Below are 23,190 nucleotides of genomic sequence, written 5' to 3' on the forward strand. Positions count from 1 at the left end.
CTCAGCATCGTTTTACCCACATTCACGACAACGTAGTAAGTCCCCTACCCACATCACAAGGACCCTGTCACCTGTTTATCGTCAATGACCACTCCACTCTTTGGCCTGAAGCCATCCCTATGCAAACTGCAATATCCGCCTCATGTATATCGGCCTTCCTCTCAGGGTGAGTAGCGAGATTTGGCATCCCTAAGCACATTACTTCTGACAGGGGTACCACTTCCTCCTCTTAATTGTGGATTTGTTCCAACACGGAGTACTTACCTCGAACTACTTTCTTAGGAGTATCTGGGATCTCCTCCCATCCGACCAGAATTTTGTGTAGTTTACCCTATTCCCGTTCTCTATGCGGGGTGATCTCTGGCGGAGTGATACGTGCCCAGAGATGACCCGGGGTCAGAGAGCATGCTTTCTCAGGTCTCGCTCCTCAGTAAGTTTCTGGTCGCGTCGGCGTTAACACACCGACGCTCTCTCTCTAACCCAGTGTGACCCTTTGTGTCTCCGATCCCTTTGTGTTCCACGCGGTCCCCACGTGGTCCCTTGTGTGCTTCTCTTCCTTTCCCTGTGTGTTCCTGTGTCTCGCGGTTTATTACTTGTTCATTATGGAGCAGCCCCGTCGTTGCCCTGGGCCTATGGCCGGAAAATCGTGTGGCGCTTTTCTCTCAAAACCCGAAGTTGACCCGCACTCCTTGTGTTCATCGTGTAGGGGCAGTGTGTGTTTCCCTACAGCCACGTGTCCGAAGTGCGAGTCCTGGAATGAAGTGCAGTGGGTGCGTTACGGCACTAAAAAGAAGAAAGCCACTCGTCGGTCCCCAAGGAAGTCCAATGTCTCTTCGCCTCTCGCTTCACCCGGCCAGCATCCCGTCTGATAGAGCTTCTCTACTTTCTCCCCCTACCCAGAGTAGGGGTCGAGGTAAGTCTGTTGCGGGGAAGCGGCCGGTGGCCCTTCCCCAGGAGTCTAAATTACCAGACAGTGGTATTGTGTCGTCTGGACAGGCAAGGGGGGGGGGGGGCTGAGGGAGGGACTAGTGTGTTTTCGGGGGTCGAGGCCCTGGTCAAAGGTGGCCCTGTATCTTCGGAAGGTCCTATGTGGGGAAGATCGGCAGCAGCTTCTTCTCCCGCCTCTTGGGCGGGCTTTTCAGGTGCGTCAGCAGCCGAGGGCGCCGCCGAGAAGGACGTCTCGCCGCCATCAGACGCCCTCGTGTGGGCGCCTCCCAAGACGCCCTTCAGTTCTCCCCACAGAATGGAAGAGGAGTTTGAGGCCTGGTTTCCCAATGAGGAGCTTCCCCGCTCCCCTCCAACACCTTCAGCGTCATTCCCAGAGGTGTTTATGGAGTCTGCGTCGTCGGCCGGGCCCCTGCAGAACCGACAACGACACGTCGACTTTCCGACCCTCCAACGAGACCCTACAGATCCCCGAGGTTGTCCCGGGGATGCTGGAAGGCGTCCTCGAACGCTGCTCCCGGGTCTGGCACAGGAGAACAAAACACGGGGAGCTGTGCGTTTAGTCTCGTGGTGAAGAGGTCTATTACTGGCAAACCCCACTTCTAGATCAGAGTCTTGGCCACTTCTGGGTGGAGGGACCACTCGGACCCCACCACCTAACCCACTCCACTGAGGCCGTCGGCTAGGCATCAACCTACATTAGACAACTGCCTACAACCCCGCAGCCAACGGAATGGTTGAACGTTACCATCGCACCTTCAACGCATCTTTAAGGTACAGTAGTACGTTGGCCAGGGCACCAGCCACCCATTAAGATACTACTGCTTGAGAGTTATTGGGTTCTTTGACTGGCCAGACAGTACTACAGTAATACCTTGAGATACAAGCTTAATGTGTTCTGGGACCCGAGCTCGTATGTCAATTCGCTCGTATCTCGGATCAATTTTTCCTATATGAAATAACTAAAAAAAGTTAATCTGTTTCCACCCTCTGAAAAAACACTTGAAAACAGTATACTGGTATTACAGTGGAAAAACATGTTTTTAATTGTTCTAATTCACATTCTACCCTCACAAAATAACATATACAGTAGGGTCCCGAATTATGCGTGTTCGTATTATGCGATTCCCCATTTATACGGTCTGTAGTTAAAAAAAAAAATTGTTTCTGCAAAGCTGTTCAAAGTCTGCAAGTCAAGCTCTACAAAACATATCAAATCTATTGTCTTTATATGTATTTTGGTAGCCCTAAATACAGTGCTTGGTAATAAATGTTACCAAACGATATTTATCTTACATTTTATTAACATAATTTCATAATAAATGGCCTATTTAAGGAAAAAAATTCCATATCAACAATGAAATCAAATTTTAACTATGCGAACCCAGCTGACAAAATGTAAACAGAATTGTGGTTACATTCTCGGCAATCTTTATCTTTCTCTAACCTTTCGATAATTTTAATGGTATTGTTAATGAAGGTATATTCAAGCTTTATTTTTATTTAGTATAGAATATATAAAAGCTTTAGTTTTCCCTGTGGGTATTCAAGGTTTTCACACGTAGGCTGGGTTCGTTTATCGGCAGTGAATAGCGTAAATTTCGGTAACAAGTCGGCAATATTTTGTCATCTAAATAGTATAGATTTGCTTTACAATAATTTGTTTTGTATAGTATAAGGTGTAATTATAAAATCTCTCTCTCTCTCTCTCTCTCTCTCTCTCTCTCTCTCTCTCTCTCTCTCTCTCTCTCTCTCTCTCTCTCTCTCTCTCTCTCTGTATGTGTGTAAGAAATAAAATCTTAGTTCACATATTACAACCTGAGTTTAGGAATGAAATTAACATGACTATTATTAGTTGTGGTGATAATTTCATCGCTTCAAGTGGTACAAGAAACAAAAAGATGGCATTTGATTACAACAGTTGATCTCTCTCTCTCTCTCTCTCTCTCTCTCTCTCTCTCTCTCTCTCTCTCCCCCCCCCCTCTCTCTCCGGTGTTATACAATACTTACATATACTGTGGATGAAGAACCCAAAATAGGTTTTATTAAAAAGCGTCAATTAAATATAAAACAAAAAAATTATACCGAGTATAAATCCATTTCAATCGTAGCTTAAAATATGACATCCGATTTCGTCAGCAAACCACTATTTTTAGGAAACTTCACTTTATTCTAGAAAATTGCTACTATTTGAATAGTTAATTGTGCTTTAAGAAAACCCTGTACTTTTGTTTTAAATTTCGGAAATGTTTTATAAATCGAGTATTGCTGACTTATTTTTGTTTAACTTTTGGGTGTGATCAGATCAGCTTATGTCTAGCTCTAGCTCTCAAGAATATAAGCGTACAAATACAATAACAAAGCATTGCTTATACAATTTCTTAACTTATTCAAACCATCTATACAGTTAATATTACTTAAGCACCAATGTCTTATAACCTATCATTTGTTCCAACACGAATACTTACCTCGAACTACTTTCTTAGGAGTTACCTGTAATCTCCTCTCTACCGACCAGAGTTTTGTGTAGGATACCGTAAAACCCGTTTTCTATGGAGGGCTATCTCGGGCGTAAGAGAACGTGCCCCGAGGGTAGCTTTGCGCTAGGTCGAGGTCCGCTTGGGTCGTCAGCGTCAGCGTCAGTAAGTTCTCTGGTCGCGATGTGGTGACACGTCGCTCTCGTTCTCTCTCGACCCTTTGTGTGCGCCGCGTGTGTCCCACGTGTTTACCGCGTGGTAACTTGTACTTATCCCTTGTGTTCCTGTGTGTTCACTTCCCTTCCTTGTGCTTCCCCAGTGTATTCCTTTGATTCCCTGCGTTCCTGTGTCTTGTGTTTGTGCGTTATGGAGCAGATCCGCCGTTGTCCTGGGCCTAGAGCCGGTAAATCGTGTGGAGCGTTGCTCTCCAAACCTGAAGTGGACCCTCACTCCCTTTGCTCTTCCTGTAGGGGCAAAGTTTGTTCGTCGTCAGATACGTGCCTCGAGTGTGTTGGTTGGAGTGATATTCAGTGGGTGCGTTACGGCACGAAGAAGAAGAAATCGTCGAAGCGTTCACCCAGGAAAGCTAGTGTTTCTTCGCCGCTACCGTCGCCCAGTGAACGGTCCGACGGGGCTTCTGTCTCTCCTTCCCCTACCCAGAGTAGGGGACGAGGTAAGTCCATCGTGGGGAAAGAACCGAGCGTTCTTCCCCAGGAGTCTGGTGAATGTGAAGTGGGGGTTGCGGGGCCTTCTCGGGCTAGTGAGGAGCCCGGTAGTGCTGTGTCAGGGAGCTCTGGAGACTCGGCCCTTGTGCTTGGGGGGCACATTTCCTCCGATGACCCCTTGTGGTGTAGCAACGTTGTTTCTGTGTGTTCGCCCCCTTCATGGGCCTGTGTTTCAGGTTCTTCGGCAGGCGGCGACAACCAGGGTAAGTTAGGTTCCGCAGGGAGTGATGCCTTCGGATGGAAGCTTCCCAAGACACTAGGTAGGTCCCCTATGCGGATGGAAGAGGGCCTGGATTCCTGGTTCCCTAGTGTTGGGCGCCAACCCTCGTTTCCAACCCCTCTAACGGAAGTTCCTGAAGAATTCCTGCAACCCTCTACCTCGGGTACACAAAGAGTCGCGAAGACCCCCGCGGTCCCCGCTCCCGCCCGCCATACGGTAAGTACAGTGACGTCGGGCTCTTCAGAGGAGTCTTTCTCGTCGGGAGAAGAAGCCAGGAGGAAACATCGGCGTCGGAGGGAGCGGTCCAGGAGCAGGCGTTTCCGCTCAAGATCACGTTCCACGTACAGCAGGAGGCGCTCCCGTTCTCCCCGAAGGAAACACAGGAGGAGTAGGTCACCCAATGGCAATTGGGTTTTCGTACCCCGTAAGTCGGAGATACAGTGTTCCCCAGACCGGCGGTCCAGGGATTTCTCGCCAAGGAGACCATCCTCCAAGCATGGTTATGACCCTCGCAGGGAGATACGCGAGAAGGCCTCTGCAGGCAGGCGTAAGACCGCAAAGCCTCCGGTTCACCCCGCCCAGCGGGGGGAACCGCGCTTCCTTACGGGCAGCCTCGCCGAACCAGCCCAGCTGGTGCGGCCCTCGGACCTAAAGGAACGGTTCCCGCTGTCGGGTCAGCCCACGGGATCCGCGTCCTCGTCCCCCAGGGAACATGATCGGACACTAGTCCTCGCCGGGTCGGCGATGCCTGTCCTAACCCCCGCCCCTGGTGCGGAGACCTCCGCCGGGGAGGACCAGTACCTCTGCAGGGGAGTGCCTGTTGTGCCAAGACCAAGGCGCCCGGTGGGAGTGCCCGGTGACCCGGCTCCCCGGGCTCAAGCCGAGGCTTCGGCCGACGGTAGAGAGGGTTCCTCGACGGAGGACTCGGCCTATAGAAGAGTGATTGGCCTAATCAGGAGGCATCACAAGATCGAAGAACCGGCAGCTACCGACGAGGACTATTGGAGGTCCAGCCTTATCCGGTTGATGCAGGCCCCTGCCCAGCCAAAAACCTCCCTAGCTCTTCCTGTAGCCCGGGATCTCGTCCTGGGACAGGAGCACGTGGATAGAGTGGTGGCAAGTAATGCCGAAGCCCCCAGGACTCAGAGCTCTTCTAAGTTGCTCCAGGGACTCAAAACGCAGAGCAAGGTCTATGTACCAGAAGGACGATGGCCGGGAGCCTGCAAAGTAGAACCTTCTCTCGACATTCTGGGCCAGGGCGTCTCGGAGGACAGAGCCTCTTCAGCCCCAGTCTGTTTTTCTCCATCGGAGGCTGCGATGATGGAGGAAATGTCGAGGGACCTGGTACATGTCTCCTCTTGGCTAGACTGGTGGGCTTCCACCTTAGTAGGGGTGCAAGCTACTTTTGACCCTACAGACCCGGAACAGCAAAGCCTCCTGAGGGAACTTATCACCTCCGGGGGCAAGACTCTTAAGTTCCTGACGTACCAATCCCTCGCCCTGACAGCGAATTGGGTTCTTCGCAAGAGAGACACCATCCTGGCAAAGGTGTCCCGAAAGGTCCCAGACAGAGAGGCGCGGGCCATGAGGAGCCTTCCCTTGTGGGGTGACTCCTTGTTCCCCTTAAAGGACTTCGAAATGATTATGGAGAAAGTGTCTAAAAGGAAAGAATTAAACACGCCCAGGCCTACGCCGGCAAGGAGACCGCCCTACAAGAGGTCAGTCTCAGACAGAGCCGCGATGTCTCAGGCCTCTCCTAGCATGACGAAGCGAGAAGCTCCTTCTTCCTCCTGGGCCTCAGCGCCTCAGCCCCCCCGTAGAGGAGCCCCAGCAGCTTCAGCCTCCTTTAGGACAGGTTATTCTGCCTCCAGGAGAGGCCGTTCAGGCCGCTCCTCCAGGAGGAGATAGAGTGGGAGGCCCCCTATCCCTGCCCAAGCCTCAGGTTGGGGGATGCCTCAGACTATATTGGCAAGCATGGAAAGCTCACGGAGCAGAGCCCTGGACAGTGTCCGTACTGAAGGAGGGCTACAGGTTACCATTCTTAGCAGAACAACCCCTCTAATTCCTGCCATCCGGTCGGAGTGGCTGGTTCCCAAGGATCCGTTGAAGAGGGCCGCCCTTCAAGAGGAGGTGTCCTCCATGTCAGAGAAGGGCGCCATGGAGGAGATCCTACACCCAGGTCCAGGTTTCTACAGTCATCGGTTCCTGGTGGAAAAAGCAACAGGGGGGTGGAGGCCAGTTATAGATCTGTCGGCTCTCAACAAATTCATAAAGAAGACAGACTTCAAAATGGACACTCCGAAGTCAGTCCTGCTGTCCTTGAGAGAGAAAGATTACATGATGACCATAGACCTCAAGGACGCTTACTTCCAAATTCCGGTCCACCCCTCGAGTCGGAAGTTTCTCCGGGTGAAATGGGGTACCCAGATCCTGCAATTCAAGACCCTTTGCTTCGGATTGTCAACAGCGCCCCAGGTATTCACGAGAGTCTTCACGACAGTCTCAGTGTGGGCTCACGAACGAGGCATTCGCCTCATCCGGTACCTGGACGACTGGTTGCTTCTTTCCTCCTCGAAGGACCTCTTGAAGGAGCAAGGGATGAAACTTCTCCAGTTTTGCAAGGATCTGGGTATCGTGATCAACCCGGAAAAATCGAACCTATCCCCCTCCACCAGAATGACCTATTTGGGGATGACACTGGATACCCTTCTGGGAAAAGCATTTCCTTTGGAAGACAGAATAAGCAATCTGATGGAGATCCTTCGTCCGTTCCTATCGGGGGAACCCAGAAGAGCGAAGGACTGGCAAAGACTAATAGGGCATCTGGTGTCGTTGGAAAAACTGGTTCCCCTGGGGAGAATCAGGCTCAGAGCCGTCCAATGGAACCTGAAGAACCTCTGGTGCCAACTGGACTCGCAACAAGTACTAATCCCAGTCCTTCCAAACACAATGCCCTCCCTGGAATGGTGGTATTGCCGATCGAACTCACTCAAGGGGATGCCCTTCGCGAACGACCCTCCCGAGTTACTTCTGTTCACAGACGCCTCCAACCAGGGATGGGGAGCCCATCTCCTCGACGAGACAGCGAGAGGAACCTGGATGGACGGGGAAAAGAACCTACACATCAATGCCCTAGAGTTGAAGGCAGTCCAGAAAGCTTGCCTACACTTCGTAGATCTACTAAGGGGAAACACTGTGGCGTTGATGTGCGACAACGCCACAGTGGTAGCGTACATAAAGAAACAAGGAGGTTTGAAGTCAAGGGAATTGTGCGATCTCGCCGTAAAGATTCTAGATTGGGCAGAAACGAACCAGGTTGTGTTATTAGCAAGGTTCATCCCCGGGAAAAAGAACGTGCTGGCCGACGGTCTCAGCAGGATGGGCCAAATAGTAGGGACAGAATGGTCCCTCCTTCCAGAAGTAGCCAAGCTCATCATCCAACGTTGGGGTTCCCCGGTGATGGACCTCTTTGCAACCAAACTGAACGCTCAACTTCCCGTGTATTGTTCTCCTGTCCCAGACCCGAAGGCAGCCTTGGAGGATGCCTTTCAGCACAGGTGGGACAACCTAGACGTGTACGCTTTTCCCCCCTTCACGTTGATAAGGCAAGTACTCAACAGAGTAAGGACTGCCCGGAACTTAAGGATGACTTTGGTAGCGCCCTGGTGGCCGGAGAGAGAGTGGTTCGCAGACCTAAAAGACCAGGCGAGTCAACCTCCGTGGCCACTCCCCGACAGGTCAGATCTTCTACAACAACCGCATTTTCTCAGATTTCACGACAACCCACAGTCTCTACGTCTTCACCCTGGAGACTATCGAGCGACTCCTGAAGAAGGAGGGGGTATTCATCAGCTACTGCTAAGAGGATGTCGCTATACCTGAGAAGGTCGTCGGCAGCGGTCTACCAAGCTAAGTGGGCTTCCTTCACGAAGTGGTGCGCTTCGAGGCACATTAAACCCCTCAAAGCCTCGGTCCCAGACATAGCGGATTTTCTGGTATATCTCAGGGACAAAATAGGAATGTCAATCCCAGCCATAAAAGGAGTACGGGCCGCCTTGGGTCAAGTCTTCCTCCTGAAGGGCATCGACCTGGGTTCCTCTATTATTATTATTATTATTATTATTACTATCCAAGCTACAACCCTAATTGGAAAAGCAAGATGCTATAAGCCCAGGGGCTCCAATAGGGAAAAATAGCCCAGTGAGGAAAGGAAATAAATAACTGAAGAGAACAAATTAACAATAAATCATTCTAAAAAAAGTAATGTCAAAAGAGATATATCATATATAAACTATTAACAACGTCAACAACAAAAATGTCATATATAAACTATAAAAAGACTCATGTCCGTCTGGTCAACAAAAAAGCATTTGCTCCAACTTTGAACTTTTGAAGTTCTACTGATTCAACAACCCGATTAGGAAGATCATTCCACAACTTGGTAACAGCTGGAATAAAACTTCTAGAGTACTGCGTAGTATTGAGTCTTATGATGGAGAAGGCCTGGCTATTAGAATTAACTGCCTGCCTAGTATTACGAACAGGATAGAATTGTCCAGGGAGATCTGAATGTAAAGGATGGTCAGAGTTATGAAAAATCTTAGGCACATCTCGATGCTTGTCAGGAGCTTCGAGCAGTCCTGCCCCCCACAAGCAGTTAGGGTACCTCAGTGGGACTTAGCTAGGGTCCTGAAGATGTTAAGTGGCCCCCCCTTCAAACCAATGAAAGATATCGTAGACAGGGATCTCACTCTCAAGACAATCTTTTTGCTAGCCTTGGCTTCCGCTAAAAGAGTAGGGGAGATCCATGGGCTGTCTTATGACGTCTCTCATTCGAGGGGGTGGAAGGAAATATCTTTCAAGTTCGTTCCTTCTTTTGTGGCGAAGACACAGAATCCAGCTGTCTGGGATCCTAAATTCGAAGGTTTCTCTCTGCCAGCCATCCCTAGGACGGGGAATGCTGAGGATTTGAAATTATGCCCGGTCCGTGCCATTAGAAAATACCTTGAAAGGATGGCTCATCTTCGGCCAGGCATCAAGAGCTTTTTCGTCTCCACGGGTGTTACTAAGAAACAGGTATCCAAGAACACTATTTCCTTCTGGTTGAGACAAGTTATTGCCAGGGCCTACAGGGAAGAAGCTCTGGCCTTGCCAGGCATCCCCAAACCCCATGACATCAGGGGTCTGAGCACGTCCTTAGCCTTTGAGAAAAACATGGCAGTGGGTCAGATCCTTTGGGCAGGTACCTGGTCTAACCAGTCGACCTTTACTGCCCATTACCTCAAGGACTACTCGAGGAAGTCCTTAGACGAGTTCTCCATTGGAACAGTCATCTCCGCTCTCCAAGTGATTTAACGGTAAAAGCCCCAGGCTCAATCCTGGATAGCAAACCGGGAGACACAGGTTCGTTCCCTTTCATCCTATTCCCCGTTTTTCCCTATCCTTATCGGAGATAACCCTCTTGTAACCATTGGATAACACGTTCTCCGCAACTACGTTACTGGATTCAACATCAGAAGAAGTTTTTCAAAGGGTGAGTACTTAGACACTAACGTGAGCTCTTTGTGTAGTTACCCTATCGTCCGTTTTCCTAGTATGTTTCGTTTATACCTAGGCCTCTTGGCTTCCGCTTACTGGGTCTGAAGGTCAGAAGGGCACTCCCGCCTCCTAAAGTGTAAGTCTCCTAAGAAAGTAGTTCGAGGTAAGTATTCGTGTTGGAACAAATAAAAAATTTTAAGTAATTTTTATTTTTCCTAACATACTTACCGAGAACTACTTTCGGGTAATGGCCCTCCCTTCCTTCCCCGAGTGCCTCTCTGCCCTTGCGAGTATTGTGCAACATCCGAAGAACTTACTGATGCTGACGACCCAAGCGGACCTCGACCTAGTGCAAAGCTACCCTCGGGGCACGTTCTCTTACGCCCGAGATAGCCCTCCATAGAAAACGGGTTTTAGGGTATCCTACACAAAACTCTGGTCGGTAGAGAGGAGATTACAGGTAACTCCTAAGAAAGTAGTTCTCGGTAAGTATGTTAGGTAAAATAAAAATTACTTAAAATTTTTGATATTTATTGTTTAGTACATTTAAAACCATTCTCTCTCTCTCTCTCTCTCTCTCTCTCTCTCTCTCTCTCTCTCTCTCTCTCTCTCTCTCTCTCTCTCTCTCTCTCTCTCTCTCTCTACCCCCCCATTTCTTACCTCTCTATATCTCTCTAACAAATGAAATCTTTGTTGTTTCACAAAGTTCAGTTTTATTAAAAATCAAGCATGATTCAATTTTCCTTACCTCTCCAATCTCGCACCATCTCTATCATATCGAACGTTCTAGCGGTAACCTAATTGTTCGATGACTTTAAAAACCGGCTTGGGACTTTCTTCTTCTTTTACCTTTTTCCAAATGGTTCAATAATTGAGGTGGGTACAAGTTGACCTATAACTGCAGCTAAGAAAAGTATTTTGGATATGGAAAGGACAATTATCTTTCGTAACAGTTTAGAATTATCGTAAATTACCATACTGTTAATAGCGGCTCTTTGCTATTGTTGATTAAACGTATGAAAAAAAAAAAAGCTTTCCGCTTTGCTACGAATTTAGGAATTTATATGGATACGGTAAGTAAAATATTTGTAATAACATAATGTTTACTAAATGCTTTCAATATCAATAGTTATCACTTTAATCATGTGTGTTTAATGCGTTCGTTTGTTTATTATGATCGAAGATGGAGCGTACAGTAAACGAATGGAAGGTTTCCGTTTCAGGCGGCGTCATAAAGGAAAACTTTTTTTTCATTTATTTCGAAGTTCTAAGAAAAATTAAGTAGAACAACATTGGTAATAACAAAATCATCATATAAAACTAACCTATACAAAGATGTGTAAATGCGTTTGTTTCTTCGTTATGATCAGAGATAAACGTAAACAAAACAATGGTTGTCATTTTTCATTGTGGTTTTTGGCGTGTTTAGGAAACTCGTGATATAAAATCTCCTTTATTTTGATAATTTAGGATTTTCAATGATACAACAAAAGCTAGTCTATAGAGTGATGGTTTTGCTATTCACCAGTTGTCTTATACAATAGATATGACAAACATTAAAATTTGTCTGTATTTTGGGTCGTGTTATAACGAGAAATATACAGTGTTTACACACATCCTGGTTGTAACTTTAACCTTTTTTTCAAGTCATTAGAACTTTAAAGTATATTAAGTGTTTAATTTATTTACAAGAACAATTTGATATTATGAAATAATACAGTATAGTACATAGAAAGTATTGGAAATGGGTGGTAAACACGTTTGAATAGGCAAGTTGCTGGTTGCCATGGCCCAAATGTAATTATTTCTGTAGTTGTGTTTCGAAATATGCGATTTTCCATTTATACGAGGTCATTGATCGACCAAATTCTCGCATAATTCAGGGCCCTACTGTACCTATGTACTGGTTATGATCGGCAATAAAATGTGACATTATTACGGAGTTCTTACCTTCGAGACAGACGGTAGCGGCTAACAGCGGTGTGTGCGGAGGAGGAGAGAGAGAGAAAGGGGAGGAGAGAGACTTGACGGCAACACGTTTGGTACGCTACACTTTTGTAACACTACGTAACATAACTTAAACTTTAAATTTAACTTAAAATGAAATTAGCTTACTGTATACACACTTGAAAATAAATGTTAATCTTACATTTCACTAAACTTGATTCTAATTTTGTTTTCATTTTAATTTTCTTACTTTTCTTCGGGCTTGGCTCTTTTTGCCTAACTTTTTGACTCTCTTTCACCTTCACTTTTTGCCGGCCTTTTTAAACGGAACTTATCTAGGGATGTTTGCTTTTGTCTCCCCTTCAAAATGTTACGAAAATGACTTTCACAAGTATCGTCACAAAAGGCTAACGCATGACCACACACTAACTTGTCCAGGTGCCTCTTTGCCATAAAATCAGAAAAATCCTGCCACTTCGCTAACATGTCTCTGATTTTCGTCGTAGAAAGGCGGTCATCCTCTTCCATTTCCTCCTCACTACTGAGCTCCTGCACCACCTCCGAATGTTGCATCTCCTTGAGCTCGATCAAATCCTGTGTCGTGAGCTCTTCCTGATGCTCCTCGACAAGGTCGTTCACGTCTGCCTCATCTACCTCCAGCCCCATGGACTTTCCGAGAGACACGATTTCATCCACCACAATAGGTTTGGGTTCATCAGGGTCTGGCATATCGAACCCTTCAAAGTCCCTCTCAGCGACGGAAGCTGGCCACAATTTCTTCCATGCTGAATTAAGAGTTCTGTGTGTGACACCCTACCATGCATCGTCAATAATTTTTAAGCAATGGACGATATTGAAATGTTCCTTCCAAAATTCACGAAGGGTGAGATTGGTGTTGTCTGTGACATGGAAGCATTTCTTGAACAAATGCATCTTGTACAGTTTTTTTAAAGTTGGAAATTACTTGTTGGTCCATGGGGTGGAGGAGTGGTGTGGTGCTGGGCTGGAGATAAAGGACCTTGATGAACCTGTACTCATCAAGAATGTCCTCTTTTGAGACCAGGAGGTTGACCAGGGGCATTGTCGAGGACCAGCAGATATTTCATTGGCAGGCTTTTCTCTGCAAAATATTTTGTGACTGCCGGACCAAAGCACAGATTAACCCATTCTGTGAAGAAATGCTGCCACATCACATGCAGTTTGCCTTTCAAAATCCTTTGGCTCTTGAAAGCATGTGGGTTTTCTTAGTGGTACACCAGCAGTGGCTTGACCTTACAGTCACTGCTGGCATTGGCACACAAGGCTGGAGTTAACCGGTCTTACATGGGTTTATGGCCCGGTAGTCTCTTCCTCTCTGCCATTATGAATGTCCTCGTGGGCAACTTCTTCCAGAAAAGGCCAGTTTCATCGCAGTTGAACACTTGTTGGGGGATGTATCCTTGTTCTGTGATAACTGAGGCAAAGGTTTTGAAGTAGTCCACTGCGACTTAAGAGTCGGATCTTGCTGCTTCCCCATGCCTTATAACCAAGTGTATCCCAGTCCGTTTTTTGAAATTATCCAACCAGCCACGACTGGCTTTGAAGGTTTCCGCTGGCATCGAAGTCTCCCCTCTCTCAGCTGTTTGCTTTCCTTTCAAGTCATCGTAGAGTCTGCTGGCCTTTTCACAGATGATCGTCTTGGTCGCGCTATCTCCCGCTAACTTTTTCTCCTTTATCCATACTAAAAGAAGCCTCTCCCTCTCATCATGAATATCACTGTGCAGCTTGGAAAGGATGGTTAGTCCTTTGGAAGGCTTGGTGCTTTTATAGCATCCTTCTGCTTAAGGATGGTACATAGTGTTGATGTACTCCTCTCGTATTGGCAACTCTTGGTGAGCAGCCTCTCGCACACTCGGTCACATAGCGGCCGCGTAGGAAACCGTCTCGTATCCTCGTATCTCGGGGCAAAAATTTGCTCGAAACTTTCCTCGTATCTCAAATTTCTCGTATGTTGGGACACTCATATGTTGAGCTATTACTGTACATTGCATCCCCTCTCTCTAGTTACAGCTTATTTTTCCTTTGCCCACACATACGCTGAATAGTCTGGCCTATTCTTTACCCATTCTCTTGTGTCCTCATATACTTGACAACATGAGATTATCAAATAATTCTTCTTCAAATTGGAGATTAATTACTACACTATGATTGTTCAGTGGCTACTTTTCTCTTGGTAAGGTTAAAAGAGACTGTTTAGCTGTGGTAAGCAGCTCTTCTAGGGGAAGGACACTCCAAAATCAAACTAATGTTCTCTAGTCTTGAGTAGTGCCATAGCTTGTGTACCATGGTCTTCCATTGTCTTAGGTTAGAGTCCTCTTCCTTGAGAGTACACTCGGGCACACTATTATATCCTACATTTTTTCTTCCTCTTTTTTTTTTTTTTGAAATGATGTGTGTGCAGGCTGAACAGAAGGGCCATGGATGCTGGGTGGTTTATCAAGGGGTTGTCTTTTCCTTATCTGATTCTTTTTCTTTTCAAAACCATCCTTACTGTCCTCCCTATCCTGGAGGGTATTTAGCATTGCATGGTGTATCCGGCATTTTATCTATAGTCTGTGGGTTTTATAAATCACTTCATTTGTATTTCTGTACAATTTTTTTTCTATCATTATTATTTATTTAGTTTTTAAGTATGATGCATCTTTATTATTATTATTATTATTATTATTATTATTATTATTATTACTAGCCAAGCTACAACCCTAGTTGGAAAAGCAAGATGCTATAAGCCCAAGGGCTCCAACTAGGAAAAATAGCTCAGTGAGGAAAGGAAACAAGGAAATGAATAAACTACATGAGAAGTAATAACAATCAAAGTAAAACATTGTAAGATCATTAACAATGTTGAATTAGATCTATCATATATAAACTATAAAAAAAAGTCATAAAATCAAGAGGAAGAGATACGATATAGAATAGTGTGCCAGAGTGTACCCTCAAGCAAGAGAACTCTAACCCAAGACAGTGGAAGACCATGGTACAGAGGCTATGGCACTACCCAAGACTAGAGAACAATGGTTCAATTTTGGAGTGTCCTTCTCCTGGAAGAGTTGCTTACCACAGCTATTATTATTATTATTATTATTATTATTATTATTATTTGCTAAGCTATAACCTTAGTTGGAAAAGCATGATGCTATAAGCCCAGGGGCTCCAACAGGGAAAATAGCTCAGTGAGGAAAGGGAACAAGGAAAAATAAAATATTTTAAGAAGAGCAACAGCATTAAAATAAATATCACTTTATGAACTATAAAAACTTTTAACAAAACAAGAGGAAGAGAAATAAAATGTAAGATAGAACAGTGTGTCCGAGTGTACCCTCAAGCAAGAGAACTCTAACCCAAGACAGTGGAAGACCATGGTACAGAGGCTATGGCACTACCCAAGATTAGAGAACAATGGTTTGATTTTGGAGTGTCCTTCTCCTAGAAGAGCTGTTTACCACATCTAAAGAGTCTCTTCTACCCTTACAAAGAGGAGAGTGACCACTGAACAATTACAGTGCTAAGAAGAATTGTTTGGTAATCTCTGTGTTGTCTGGTGTACGGGGACAGAGGAGAATATGTAAAGAATAGGCCAGACTATTCGGTGTGTGAGTGTATAGGCAAAAGGAAAATGAACCGTAACCAGAGAGAAGGATCCAATGTAGTACTATCTGGCCAGTCAAAAGACCCCATAACTCTCTAGTGGTAGTATCTCAGTGGGTGGCTGGTGCCCTGGCCAACCTACTACCTACAAGAGTCTCTTCTACCTTTACCAAGTGGAAAGTAGCCACTGAACAATTACATTGCAGTAGTTAACCCCTTGCCCATAGAAGAATTGTTTGGTAATCTCAAGTGTTGACAGGTGTATGAGGACAGAGGAGAATGTGAAAAGAATTGGCCTGACTATTCGGTGTGTATGTGTAGGTCAAGAAATAATGAGCTGTAACTAGAGAGAGGGCTAATAGTGTTGATCCATTTGTTCCTTTGAATGAGAATGTAGTCAATATAATTGATAGGCATGTTCTTATTTGGAGAAACAGGAGACCTATCATCTTGGGAAGGGTAAGCCGAGTAATGAGAAACATGATCTTCCTCATTTCGGTTTTCTTGAGGTTAAACTAACTAGCTTAGCTTTTCATACTTGAGAAATGGAGTCTATTTTGATGAACCAGGATGCTTATGGAGGTGTAGACCCAAATGGTACTTTTCCATTTTTTTTTATGAAGACTACAGATTTCTTAGCTCCAAAGTTATCTGTTACTTTGTGCAAATTAGCAAGAAGAGGAGCTTTTAGCACTTGTTGGAGAATTGGTAATGTTACTTCATTATGTAATTGTGTTTGTGGTAGCTCAAGTCCAACTGATTACTGCCCAATTTCCATAACTTCCATATTATCTATAGTTTTTGAACGTCTTGGCAAAATGTCTAACTAGGTTTCCGGAAGGAATCATCTGTTCCCTAGATTGCTATTTGGCTTTTGTAAAGGCCTTGGAGGATTTGATGCCCTTTTTACTATCTTCAATGCTGTACAGAAATCTCTTGATTGTGGTCAGGAAGTTAGTATGATTGGCCTTGATTGTAGTGCTGCCTTTGACGGTATTAATTATTAGGCCCTTGTTTTCAAACTTAAATAGTTGGGAGTGGGGGGATCTTTTCTTAGCATCATTACTGAATTTCTAAGTAATATGTCGCAAAGAGTTGGGCACCATAGTGAGTATAGGAATGTGATATCCAGTGTTTCTCAGGCTAGTGCTCTTGACCCATAACTTTTACTATATACACATAACATGTGGTTTGGCCTTGAAAACAAGCTTGTTGCCTATGCAGATGATGCTACTCTCTCTCCATCAATTCTATCTCCTAAATGTAGATCTGGGGTTGCTGAATCCCTTGATAGAGAACTAGCTAGAATTGGTGCATGGTGCGAATTATGGGGCATGAGGTTGAATCTCAACAAAACTCAAAGTATGATCGTAAGTAGGTCGAGGACAGTGGATCCTCAACATGCGGATTTCAGCATTGATAATTTGTTTCAGCGCAAAAATACAAACCTTCTGCTCTTTACTATGGAGTACTGTATTTATTTTTGCAAAACTGAAACTAGCCTATAAACTTTTTGTCCGTGTAACTACCCACCGCTAGTTAGCGGTGGAAGAGGGAGTTAAGCTAGCAAACATCCACCTCAGTAGAATTAAGAGGTAATCTTTCTCTCCTGCTAAACCTTTTAACCGGTTTACGATCAAAAGCAATTGGCCTAAAGCTTGATAAAAATATTTTTTCTTTCAGTGCTACCTTCCTTGGGGCTCTTGGGTTCCCCGTGCAAGGCAAGGTAGCACGAGGTCTTTGGCCTCAGCTTCTGTTCGACCCGACATTCGCTCTGCTTTGGCAGGTGGGCGTGAACAGTTGCTGACAAGAACTCCTCATAGTGACTTGTCGGGTAACCCCTTCGGCGTGAACTCAGAAACGAGCTTCGGCTACGTTTCACAAGCAACACTTGATGTCAACCATCAACTTGAGCTCAGGTTTTTGATGGGAAACAGAGAGTACTGCCCAGAGGTTTGCCTCCAGGTGTTGGATAATTTTCCCTTCCAAAGGAGAGTTAACCACGACCAGGTGTTGAGCAACTTTCCCTTCCTAGGGAGAGTTTCTCCACGAGCCACTCTCCATCAATCTCCAAGTTTGCTGGGAGAATTGCAGACAGAGGCAACAGAGGTTGGTTGCCTTTCCCGTCTGATGGAGAGACTGCCTTCACGTGTGTGGTTTCTCCCTTTGGGGAATTCCTCTGGCAGGAATAGGATTTGTCCATGCCCCACCCTTGCTCTTTGGAGCTTGGCGATGAATGAGTTAGGTGACTGCTTGCAGTTCCTACTCATCACTGCCATACTCTCAGGGTACGAAACGAGTCTCGTTGCAACTTCCCTCTGGAGTCTTTGCCACAGATGGTGACGACTGTCGACCACCTTCTCTCCCATCAACTATTACAAGGCTCCAAGATGGCGCTCATTCCTTGTAGCATTGAGCATGGTGCTACAGATATAGTAGTTTCGGGAGGGATCTTGCCTAGGCCTTTTCTTAGAAAAGGAGGGCGGGTCCATCAGGACGATATGGCCATCTTACCCCAAAATAGATTTTTCGCGTCGCTTCAAAATCCGTTTTTTGGTCTCAAGCCATGTCGTCCTGATGGAAGTTTACCAGAGAATTACTTGAAAGTACTGTATCTCTGGATTTTTATAAGTGCCTCAACCTTGGGACAATTTTATATGGTCGTCCGGACCATTGAGAAATATGACGTTACCGTTATACGTCATTACCACTAATCATGGAACAATGTTAGGACTTCCTGCCCCCTGCAAGGAAGTGTCATGCTAGACAGTAAAAAGTCTCAAGGTTTGTATATATGTAGGAACAAATATAAGTATCAACTAGATCTATTTGTTTCCATTAATACAATAATTATAAGTTTTACTTAGGAAAATAAGTAAAAGAACTCTGGCTACATTTATTGTGCTATTTTGCGGGGCGAAATAAGACGCAATTACACTCTTTTATTCATTTATTTAGGCTAAATGAGTAAATGGGATAACAAGTGTAAAATGTAAAAGAGAATTATACATACAAAATGTACAGTTAAAGTTTTTCTACCTGAAAGGGAAGAAAAGTTTTAGTGCCACTTATAAAATTTAAAATTGAAAAATTTATCAATATAATTTTCTGTAAATGTTGGATACTATCAACACTGTGTACAAAGTACACATGGCACAAGTGTCATTTGTATAATTCTGCACCTGAAAATTTTAACAGTCCTAGTGTCACCATGGTGACACCCACATAAAAGATATTGCACTGGAAGGTGTCAACACCTTTTCACCCGAATTGAAAGTCCCAATCAATTCAGTGTTTATCGCAGCACTAGACGACAGGTTTTACTACACTACCTGCCGCCACCACATAACGTTTAAGTTCGTGCTCTTGCTTCGCATAATGTTTGTAAAACACTCTGCATGACTTCCATCCAGTGTATGAGCTAAGACGCTCAAAGTCCATATACTGAAAAATGTTCAGTGAGGAAGCAATTTTTCTTGGATCATGACCTGCGGGTGTACTGTCAGGATCCGCTCTGCGAATGAAGTAGGTGAGCTTCGCCCTCAGTTGTTTTAGGGATAAGTTTGATCCTGAGGTTTCTCCTTTGAAGAGGTGTCCTCCTCTGAAGTCTGAAGTTCTTCAAAGAAAGACCTTTAGACATTCTACTGGATATAGAGAGACATCTTCCTTCAGAGGGCAGATTCTCCAGGGACCCCATCTCTTGGTGGGTAGCTCGTTTTTAGCGAGAAAAGTAGGATCAGGAAAGAAATTCAGTTCTTCCACTTCTGTGAACTGAATATGACCCTCGTCTCTTGATAGAGCTACTATTTCACTAACTCTAGCCCTTGAGGCCATAGCAAACAGGAAAATAACTTTTTGGGTTAGATCCTTAAGAGAATAATCTTCATTGTTCAAGGTTGAAGCATAGTGTAGAACCTTGTCCAGCGACCATGAAATGGGCTTCGGAGGGGCTACAGGTCTAAGTCTAGCGCATGCCTTCGGGATCTTGTTAAAGGTTTTGTTCGCCAGGTCCACCTGGAAGGCATATAGGAGAGGTCTAGTCAGGGCTGACTTGCACGTAGTTATCGTGTTGGCAGCCAGGCCTTATTCATGAAGGTGGAGGAAGAAGGACAGACAGAAGTCTATTGAGATTTCTTTCGGTCATTTTGCTTTGACGAAAGCAACCCACTTTTTCCATTACAATTCTTATTGTCTTCTGGTTAACTTTGACTTGTATTCTTCTAAGAAGTCTATACTGCCTTCTGAGATCCCAAATTTTTTCCTAACCGCTAAGGCGAGAAAATCATGAGATGAAGGTTTTGGGTTCTCTGTGATGAAGCGAAGACAGTCGACTTCTGAACCTGTTGAGATAGAGCTGGGTTCGGTAGAGGGACAAGCCTCGGCTTCAGTTCTGTTACCAGAGGGAACCAGTTGCTCTTGGGCCACTAGGGCTGCCGTTCCCTTGAAGGATCTCAGCTTGTTGAGGATCTTCAGCAGGAGATAGGCTGGAGGGAACAGGTAGATCCAGTTCCATTCGTTTCAATCGAGGGACATGGCGTCCGTTGCCTCCGCTAGAGGGTCCTTGTACGTGGCTACATATCCAGGTAGTTTCTTGTTGTCGCTCGTCGCAAAGAGGTCGATCTGGAGTTCCAGGACTTGTTCCAAGATGAAGGAGAATGAGTCTGCGTCTAGGGACCATTCTGACTCTATCGTCTTTAGCCTGGATAGAGCGTCTACTGTCACATTGCGGAACCCTTGTTAGTGGACTGCTGATAAATACCATCTCTTCTTTTTCGCTAAATGAAAGATGGCAACATCACATGGTTGATGTGGGGTGATCTCGAGCCTTGTCAGTTCAGACATCTCACTATCACTTCGCTGTCCAAGACCAGCCTGATGTGGGCTGATCTGCGAGGGGATAGTTTCTTCAGTGTCAAGAGGACTGCCATGGCCTCCAGAATGTTGATGTGAAAGGTCTTGAACAAGGATGACCAAGTCACTTGGGCTTTCCTTTGATGGGAGTGACCTCCCCATCCTTCCGTCGAGACATCCGTGTGGATGGTCACCGATGGGGGAGGTGGTTGCAAGGGCATGGTCCTCGTTAGGCTCTTGAACTTCGAGCTCGGCTTGAGAAGTGATCGTAGTAAGGTCGGTATTGGTCTTTGTAGATCTCTTCGAGCGTTTGATGCGTATCTTTTCCAGACTCCTGACACATCTTTCAGCTGTGCTCTTAGTACTGGGTCTGTTACTGCTGCAAACTGGAGAGAGCCCAGTACTCTTTCCTGTTGGCGTCTTGAGATCCTGTCGGATTTCAGTAGTCTCTTGACATACCCCGCAATCTCTCTCCTCTCCCTGGGGGGAATGGAGAGGCAGTGTGACTTCAAGTTCCAATGGATTCCCAGCCATTGAAACTCTTGAGCTGGAGAGAGTCGAGACTTCTTGAAGTTGATCTTGAATCTCAGATGTTCCAGGAACTGGATCCCTTTCTTGGATGCTTGCAGACAAGGAGTCTTGGATGCTGCCCACACCAGCCAGTCATCCAGGTACACTGCTACCTGAACACCTTCTAGGCGTAGATGTTGAACGACTGTGTCTGCAAGTTTCGTGAAGATCCTTGGGGCTATGTTTAGTCCGAAGGGCATGGCTCTGAAGACATACTTTTTCTTCTGTAACTTGAATCCTAGGTAGGAGGAGAGGGGGCGGCTGACTGGCAGATGCCAGTAAGCATCTGCCAGGTCTATTGAGACTGTGTATGACCCTTTGGGTAACAAGGTTCCTTATGTGTTGAAGGGTTAACATCCTGAACTTGTTGTTCTCGATGAACTTGTTGAGTGGCGTTAAGTCCAGAATGACTCTGAGTTTGTCTGAGTCCTTCTTGGGAACACAAAACAGCCTTCCCTGGAATTTGATGGACTTTGCTTTCCTTATAACCTTTTTGCTCAAGAGTTCTAAGGTATATTCTTCCAATAAGGGGGTGGAGTGTTGGAAGAATTGAGGAAATGATGGTGGAAACTTGTTCCATTTCCATCATAGTCCATTCTTGATTAGGATGCGGGCCCAAGAATCGACGGTCCAACAATCCTGGAAGTGTTGGAGTCTCCCTCTTACCTGAACCATCTCATTGCTTAGGTTGTCCTGAGGGTTTGCCACCCTGACCGCGTCCTCCCCTTCCTTGGGAGGGATGACTTGAGGAACCCCTTCCGGAGCCTCTTCCTTTCGGACGAAAGGTAGTGGTTTGCCTCTCAAACCCTGGGTTGAACGCTGGTGACTGGGCAACCAGCTGTTGAGGTACCACTTGGAATGTGGTTTGTGGTTGAGCAACCACTTGGGGCACTGCGGTCATGGTGACTGTAGGATGTTGCTGGGCAGGCCGAGATGGTAGTCTTGGCTTCGACTTCCGTTTAGGTTGGGGACCCGCATCTAGGGAAGACTTCCTCTTTGAAGAGATGCCCCACTTCTGGAGAAGGTTCCTATTCTCCGTGGCGGCTTTCTAGACTACCTCTTTGATCGCTTCACTTGGGAAGAGGTCTTTACCCCAGATGTAGGAAGAAATCAGCTTCCTGGGTTCGTGTTTTACTGACTCCGCAGCAAATACAAACACAAACTCTCTACAGGCTCTACTTGCCTTCATGAAGCCGTACAGCTCCTTCACTAAGGTGGCCATATGCATTTTGGCTAGGACCGTGAGCATGTCTGGGGTGCTTTTGTGGCCTGAACACATCTCGATGCAGTTTTGTAGGGACAGAGAGGCGGCAAGCTTTTCCTTCATCTCTTGCTCCCTGCACAAGAGAAAGTCTGACAGCTTAGGAAGATTCTCGCTGAACTGCCGTCCCGCGATATCTGCATCTAGCTTCCCTACTGAGAAGGTTAGGTGGAATTCCTTCCATTCCTTCTCGTCATGGGCAGGGCTAACGATAGAGACCTACACTCCTCTTGTGCAGGGCATGGTTTGCCTGCCTCCACTGCCTTGGCAACAGCATGGAATGCCTTCGACCTAAAGGGGAAGGCTCTTGAAGCAGGAGCCAGAAAGGTGGGATGTTTCTTGCTCAATGCGGACACTTTCGAGTTAATATAACCTGCCTTTTTTCAGGCTGCTCGACAAGAGAGCCTGTCCCTTATCATGGTCAAAAACCATGACCTCCTTCGGTTCCGTCTCCTCCTTTGATGCTGGCCCATGCTTCAGTTGAATGAAGCAGTCAGGATACGCATTGATGCTCGGCCAGAACTGGATATCGTCTAGGGGGACTGCTCCCATCTTCTCTGAGATGTAGAGCTTGCCGTTGGTAATCGGCATATACCTCCATGGATTAATCTCGGAGCAGGATGGCAGGTCTTGAACTCTGGGTCGCTTGAATGACCCTCGGGAGGCGGTGATCCGTGCTTCACAGAGCTCTTTTTCAAGCTTCGCTTCCCTTGCTTCGCCTTGTTTGCGAATACTCTCCATGAGCGTAGTGATATGAGCCAAAATTGCTTGGCTCATGGCATCCAATGGAGGGTTAGGAGCAGAAGACGTAGATGGTGTCGGCTCTAGTGCCGGCACAGGTGGAAGGGACTGCCCCACTTGAGACGACTCGACCTCTTCTTCTCCTTCGGGAGGTGGAGTAGACTCTTCCTCGGGATCGTACCTAAGGAGATCCTTCTCAGTGTCCGTAGACTCTTCAGACATCCTTTCCTCTTGGTGTATGTCCATGCCTTGCAATGCCTCACTGACGTCCGTCTCAATTGCAATCTG

This window comes from Palaemon carinicauda, chromosome 29, assembly GCF_036898095.1.
Source record: "Palaemon carinicauda isolate YSFRI2023 chromosome 29, ASM3689809v2, whole genome shotgun sequence".
Taxonomy (NCBI): domain Eukaryota; kingdom Metazoa; phylum Arthropoda; class Malacostraca; order Decapoda; family Palaemonidae; genus Palaemon; species Palaemon carinicauda.